Source organism: Echinops telfairi, unplaced genomic scaffold (assembly GCF_000313985.2).
Source record: "Echinops telfairi isolate 266 unplaced genomic scaffold, ASM31398v2 ScPeMD7_7469;HRSCAF=8507_0, whole genome shotgun sequence".
NCBI lineage: Eukaryota > Metazoa > Chordata > Mammalia > Afrosoricida > Tenrecidae > Echinops > Echinops telfairi.
In genome coordinates this window covers 49,648,855-49,655,782 of record NW_022111372.1, presented here as the reverse complement: position 1 = coordinate 49,655,782, position 6,928 = coordinate 49,648,855, and the positions used below count along the sequence as shown (strand labels likewise).

General features: G+C 50.9%; 1 non-coding gene across 1 annotated transcript; it reads left to right on the top strand.

Moving 5' to 3' along the window:
• Positions 1-1,102: 1,102 nt before the first annotated feature.
• Positions 1,103-1,210, top strand: LOC115873612. Its single transcript, XR_004048506.1, has one exon. It is a non-coding gene; the product is annotated as a U6 spliceosomal RNA (small nuclear RNA).
• The last annotated feature ends 5,718 nt before the right edge of the window (positions 1,211-6,928 follow it).

Sequence of the window (6,928 nt, the reverse complement as noted above, 5' to 3'; positions counted from 1 at the left end):
ATGGCCACTGCCATGCTACCTTTGGAGCGGCGGCCCAGGGCGCAGTCAGGACTCTCCCCAGGTCAGTCTGTGCAATACGCAGTATGCAGGAGCCAAGGCACGACTCACACCCCAGCTGTTTCCAGCCTACGAAGCCCGCCCTTCCACTACCCCACAATTCTGAATCAGGGAAAAGGCTATCCTCTGGGAAACCGCAGGGTGAGGATGAGAAGACAATGTCAAGTGCGACAAACTTGTGAGAGCAAGTCCACACAAAGATGGGTCAGCAGGGGGTGCTGTCCACCCAGCAAAGCGGGTCTGCTTTCACATGCAGACCCGGGTTGTTTGTTACCTATCCTTATCCAAGGAATCCTGGTGGCGGGATGGGCAAGCATTCCACCCAGCAGCCGGTCCACCAGAGGAAAGACCTGGTGAACGGCGCCCATAAACACGACAACCTACGGAGCTGTTGCGGAGGGGGGGGGGGGGGGGGCTTAAATGGAGAGCAAATGTCTTGAGAATGATGAAGGCAATGAATGTACAAATGTGCTTTACACAATTGATGTATGGATGGATTGTGTTAAGAGTTGTATGAGCCCCTAATAAAATGATTTTTTTTTTTTTAAAAAGAGGACAACCTACGGGGCAGCTGTACTGTCTTCTAGGGTCTCGGGTTGAAATTCATTTCACAGCGCCCACAAACGGCCAATCTATAGGTGGGCAGCTCCAGCGCGCTCCGTCTTGTTGCTAGGTAAAAAGGCTGGTGATGACCTTCCCCTAGGATCGCAGGCCAGAAACCACGTGGAGCAGTTCTGCTCTGTAACACATGGGGGCGCCGTGCGTCAGAACTGAGGAGCACAGCTAACAGGGACACCAGAACACAGTTAAAGCGTTTCCCGTGAAAGCGCTTGCTAGCCATAAGCAGTCCCAGAGAGCGTTCGCCAATAAAACTCTCCTTTTAAATTACCAAATAAATACAGGTCGCCCACAATAGGAAACACATAGTGGCTTCACAAATGCACCGCCAAAGACGCTTCTACAACAAACCTACTAAGCAAAGGTCAAGGTTTCTGGACAGTTCTTTTTTTCCTTAGAAAACATAAAGAAAAAGAAAACGGGTCTTCTGCTCTGGCTTCGGCAGCACATGGACTAAAATCAGAACGATATACAGAAAATGAGCATGGCCCTGTGCAGGGATGACACGCAAATCCGTGAAGTGTTCCCTATTAAGAGAGAGAGGTTCTCACACCAAAAGATGACTTTAAGGACTAGGAGAAGGCCTGGCCCAGAGGTGGGAGCTGGGAGAGGGAAGGGACAGAAAACTAGGGAGGGAGGGACCGTGGGGGACAAAAGGAAAAGAAAGAGCCACTCAAACAAACTGAAAACGCTCACTGCCATGGAGTTAATTCTGACTCATGGCGACCCTAGGTGTGTGTGTGTGTGTGTGTGTGGAATAGGATACTGTTAATGATTTGATTATCTGGGCTGTGTAATTACATAGAATATGTTTCTCTATATTATAGTTCACAAACAAAAGGGGAAATTTTAAATATATATATCTATCAAAATTAATAAAGTTAGGATGAAAGAGAAGAAGGGTCCCAGCCTTAAAACCTCTCCAGACTCCTCCTCCATCTGATCTAAACATGGGTCTGAGTGGCTATACAAGGAACACTGAAGTGGACTTAGATTCTTTAGTGACAGTCAAGTTCCTTTAAAAGGAAGAAAGAAAGAAAGAACGAAAGAAAGAAAAAAGAAAATGAAGGATGTAAAGTTGGATCACAAGCCATTTATCTGAAGTGTGTGGGCATGCTAGGAACGTGATCGATATGTGCATTGTTTCTGTTTGTAGATATGTTTCTTTATTCTGTGGTGGTGGTGGTAGGGTGAAAGCTCACAGAGCAAATCAGCTTTCCACTAAACAGTGTCCACATGCGGTGTTTTGTGGCCTTGGTAGCCTCCCTTCCCGTCTGTGTAACAGCGCTCCCCCCCTTCCTCCTGGGCCTGTTTCCACGTGTCCTGTCCTGTCCCTGTCTGCCCAGCGAGCTTTGTTTGGGGGCAGATGCTGCCCCTTTGGTCTCCCGACGTTGCTTGTTCTGAGGAACGCAGGCCTCTCTAGTGTTACTGTCCACCACGTGGCCTGTCCAGGTCATCATCTAGTGGCTCAGTCACTGGCTACTGGAGGCAGTGGCTCATGTGGCCCATAGTTGTCCTTCCCCTCCTTTGCTCCAGACGGGGAGAGCAGTAGGTGCATCTCAGATGACTGCTCTCATGGACGCATTTTCGTTTTCTTGAACTTCAACCTGAACTTAGATATAAGCGATTGCTGATAGTGAGCTTCTCCACAGATTCGTCCTATAGGATATAGACCAGGTGATTCCTGCAGATTATATTTGGTACATTCATGGTATTTTCAACTCGTCATTTCCACATGAAAGTTGGGCCACGAATAAGCCAGGCCAAAGGAGAGTTGATGCATTTGAATTATGCTGTTGGCAAAGAATACTGGAAGTACCACGGGATGCCAGATGAACAAACAAATCTGGCTTAGAGGAAGTACAGCCAGAACGTTCCTTAGAAGTGAAGATGGCAAGACTTCGCCTCATGTCCTTTGGACATGTTGTCAGGAGACACCAGTCCCTGGAAAAGGACATCATGCTCATAAAGGCAGTGGAAAAAAGGAAGGCCTTCAACAAGATGGATTGACACCGGGGCTGTAGCAATGGGCTCAGGCACAGCACAATTGTAAGGCTGGAGCAGGACGGAGCAGTGTTTCCTTCAGTTGGGCATCGGCTCACTATAAGGCAGAAGCAGACAACAGATGGCTGCTTGCATGCTTTTAAGACCCCAGTTGCTACTAACCCAAGTGGGATGTAGAATATTCCCTCTGTGGACGCTATTGCACCAACTCAGAGTTTCTATCTGATTTGGAGTTGGCTTTCACCTCTTGTTTGGTTTAACTGTACTTCTTGAATGCGCAGAATTTCCCTGATTCAAGTCATGAGACACACACACCCTTCAAAGTACTTCAAAGAGCAGCTGCCTTCGGGAGACCTCCCACTCCCAGCGTGCAGGCCCCCACCCTGTCACACTCAGACTTGCTCTTGCCCCTCTGCCTGTCCCGAAGTCCCAGGGACACTGCTGACCTCCTCCCTGCACCGCCAGCTGCCTCCTGGTGCCACTCTGCATTCTGAATGCCAGGTCAGGGGTCAGATGGCATCTGAGCCCCGTGAGACTGGTCATCTGATGTGGCCTGTCCTGGGCGGGAATGGCTCCATTGGACCAGGACCTAGGCCTTCTGAGCATAAGGCCTCAGGCTGGAGGGTGTGGCGGGGGCTTTCGCCACTCCTGACCTCTTCCACCACCAAGCACTGGCCGAAGTGTGTCCATTTCAATCCTCTTAACGGCACCGGGGGAAAGACACGGGGGCTCGGGAGGGTTAAAAGACCCGACAGGACTAACCTAAAGCCAGTTGCCCTAGAGGGCCTTCTGACTCATGGCGACCCCAAGTGTGTCAGAGACCTGCTCCAGGGGGGTTCCCAATAGCTGACTGGTTGCCAGGCATTTCTTCCGAGGCCCCCCGGGTAGATCCCAGCCTTTCTGCTGGCAGCCATGGGCATGAACCATGTGCACCACACAGAGACTCCAGGTCCGTCTTGCAAGAAGAGTGTTATCCTCCCCCTCCCACCAATCAATATCATCTCAAGTTCCCCGCTTCCCACCGCAGCGACGACTTCTGGGCCCCCAGTCAGCAGCACGAGAGGAACCTTGTAGCTCTTCCTTCTCCTTCGCGCCGGCACCCAGTCTGTGGGCCCGGAGCCCAGGCCTGGGGGCTAAGAGACCGGCAATGGGCAGCCAGCGCAGCTTGCCCTCCCAGCGCCTGCAGCGCCCCTGGATGGTGGGGTGAAGCGATTGCCGGAGATGCGCCAAATCTCACACCCAGCTTTTAGATCACGTCACCAAAATTCCAGCTCCGGACTTCGATGTGGAGCGGGGGCGCATGTGAACTCATCGCGAGGGAGGGCGCGGGCGGAGTCGGGCGATTGGAACCAGACAAAGAAGGAACTGGAGCCGGTGGGGGCCCTGTGCGCGGTTCCGTCAGAGCCAAAGATGGCAGTGAACCTCATCACCAGCGATTGCCCGAGACGACCCAGCGTGCTGGCTGGGATCAAGGGGTCCCTGCAGCTGAATCTGACAAAGACCGAACAGGTGCTCAGGGGTTGCCGATTGCCTGTTGATGGACACGCAGGTTCAAATTTCTGAAAAACAATAATGGCAACATATGTACAAATATGCTTGATACAATTGATATATGGATTGTTATAAGAGCCCCCAATAAAGTGATCTTTTAATAAGAAAAGAAGTTTCTTGATGCAAACCACAATGACCCTTAGCTCCCAGACAAGGTCAGGAATCGGAGGTGGTCCCTTCGCTCTGACTGTGAAGAAACCCCTGCGCACTAGCAGTGCAGCCCCCAGAGCCCATTGCAACACGGGGAAGTGCCGAACCTGCTAAAGCCGCCAGGTGTGGTGAGGAAGGGTGCCATGTGGGTCACCGGGACAACAACAATGAGAAACAACCGACTGGATGTGACAGGTCAGCGTCCAGAAGCTTTGCATTGAAGCTCTGGGGAAGGAGAGGGGTCTACTTTGGGAAGCCGAGTTGATCTGCCAGGAGAACGAGGGGAAACGACCCGGTGCTGCAGAGGCCAGGCCGGGGGACATTCTCAATACCACCGGTGAAGGCTTTGTGACACCAGGTGAAGAGGCCTGCAGGAGGAGCAAGAAGGGTGTGAACAGCCTGGCCCAGCAGAGCGCATCCGAATTCTTCACTGCGAAACCCTCCCTTTTATGATTCTTGGAGGACTCCCTGGTTTCTTTTCATAAGCAAAAAAGTACCTCTTCTTAAAGCGCACTCGGCAGAAGGCTCACTCCTTTCCCATACATTGCAGCGAGGAGCTTTCTGCCTGGCAGCAGAGCGTACTCACCTCGAGCTGGCTCACGCAGAGAGCAGAGGCTGACCACAGGCTCGCCACGCGCTTGCCGGAGAGGGTGTCAGCGGCCATAGAGAAAGACTGGATGTGGAGACCCAAAGCCCATCAGTAGGCCACTGGACATCCCCTTGCAGAGGGGTCTCAGGGAGGAGATGAGCCAGTCAGGGTGTGATGTAACAACGATGAAAAATACAACTCTCCTCTAGTTCCTAAATGTTTCCTCCCCGCTCCCACTACCATGACTCAAATTCTACCTTGCAAGTCTGGCTAGACCAGAGGATGTACACTGGTACAGATAGGAACTGGAAATCCAGGGAATCCAGGGCAGATGAGCCCTACAGGACCAGTGGTGTGAGTGGCGATACTGGGAGGGTAGAGGGAGAATGGGTTGGAAAGAGGGAACCGATTACAAGGAACTATATGTGACCTCCTCCCTGGGGGACAGACAACAGAAAAGTGGGTGAAGGGAGACGTCGGACAGGGCAAGATATGACAAAATAATATTTTATAAACTATCAAGGGCTCATGAGGGAGGGGGGAGCGGGGAGGGAGGGGAAAATGAGGACCCAATACGGGGGTTTAAGTGGAGAGAAAATTTTGAGAATGAGGAGGGCAATGAATGTACAAATGCGCTTTACACAATGGATGTGCGTATGGATTGTGATAAGAGTTGTATGAGCCCCTCATAAAACGATTTAAAAAAACAAAACAAAACAAAAAGAGAAAGACTGGATGGAGGTTCCTTTAGGGATGGCACACATTCCTTTCACAAGGCAGTTCTACATGGAATTTGAAGAGCACTTTGCTTCTTATTTTACAGAGGAGCTTGAAACAATATGAACTTTGAATCCGTGGCCATCCCAGAACACAGCCAAATCGAACCCAAATAGATGCGCTCTAATTTGTTCAGAGGCTGAAAGGTGATGGTGATGACCAAAGGAGGAGGGGCGCCGATGGAGAGGGGTGATTGCTGGTGCAGCTAACCCCCCACTTGGAACTGCAGGGTCATGGAGCCATGGGTCCCCTTCCTGCTGGACCTGGTGCCGCGAACGCCCTTGACTCCATACCAGGTCTTTGGGATCCATGAAAACAATCACAAAGCTGCAGTGAGTGCCTTCCTTCCCAGCTTCCAGGGCAAAGTTCTTGCACCAACCTCCCCAGTGCTTTCATAGCTCCACCTTACAACCGCAGCTTGTGGCGGCTGTTTCTGCCAGGAACTCCACTCGCGGGGGTGGTCCTGCCAGGGGTGAAGATGCAGAGCAGCTGCAGGCGGGTCTCCTGTTCCTTCTGATTCCCTCTGGGGCAACATGGGACTCCACAGCCACCTCCCTCCGCTCACACTGAACTCCGACCCCCGCTGGCATGAGCTTGAGAACCAAGTCTCAAGACTGAATTGAATTTTCAGCTAATGTGAGATCTTGGCAGAGAAGGGTAATCAATAAGTAATGCCTGGTGGTGGGGAGCACCAGAGCTGATGGTCATGATGTGTCTACAACTCTTTAGAAGTGGCTTACCTATGGAAGTGTAGGCTATGTGAATACTGCATCAAGACAAATACTAAAAAACAGAGAGAGAGAGAGAGAGAGAGAGAGAGAAACCCAACCTGACCTGTGGTTACCAGGAAGGAGGTGGAGGAGGAAGAGTTTCTGCTTAGGGGCCATTGAGCTCATTGTAATGGTGGAACAATTTGGAGAGGGATAGCAACAATGGCGTACAACACAGCGTATAATCAATGGCACTGAATTACACGTGTAGAAGTTGTTGTGTATATTTTTGCCAAAATTGCAAGGGGGGAGGGGAATTACACGAATAACAGTGAGTACCAGGGGAAAGAAAATGTTCTAAAATCGATTGTGCTAAAGATTGTACAACCAACTCTTCTTGATATGGTTGAACGATTGAATTGTATGACAGGTGGGTGAAGCTTAAAAAGAAAGCAAGCCTTAAGAGTATTGA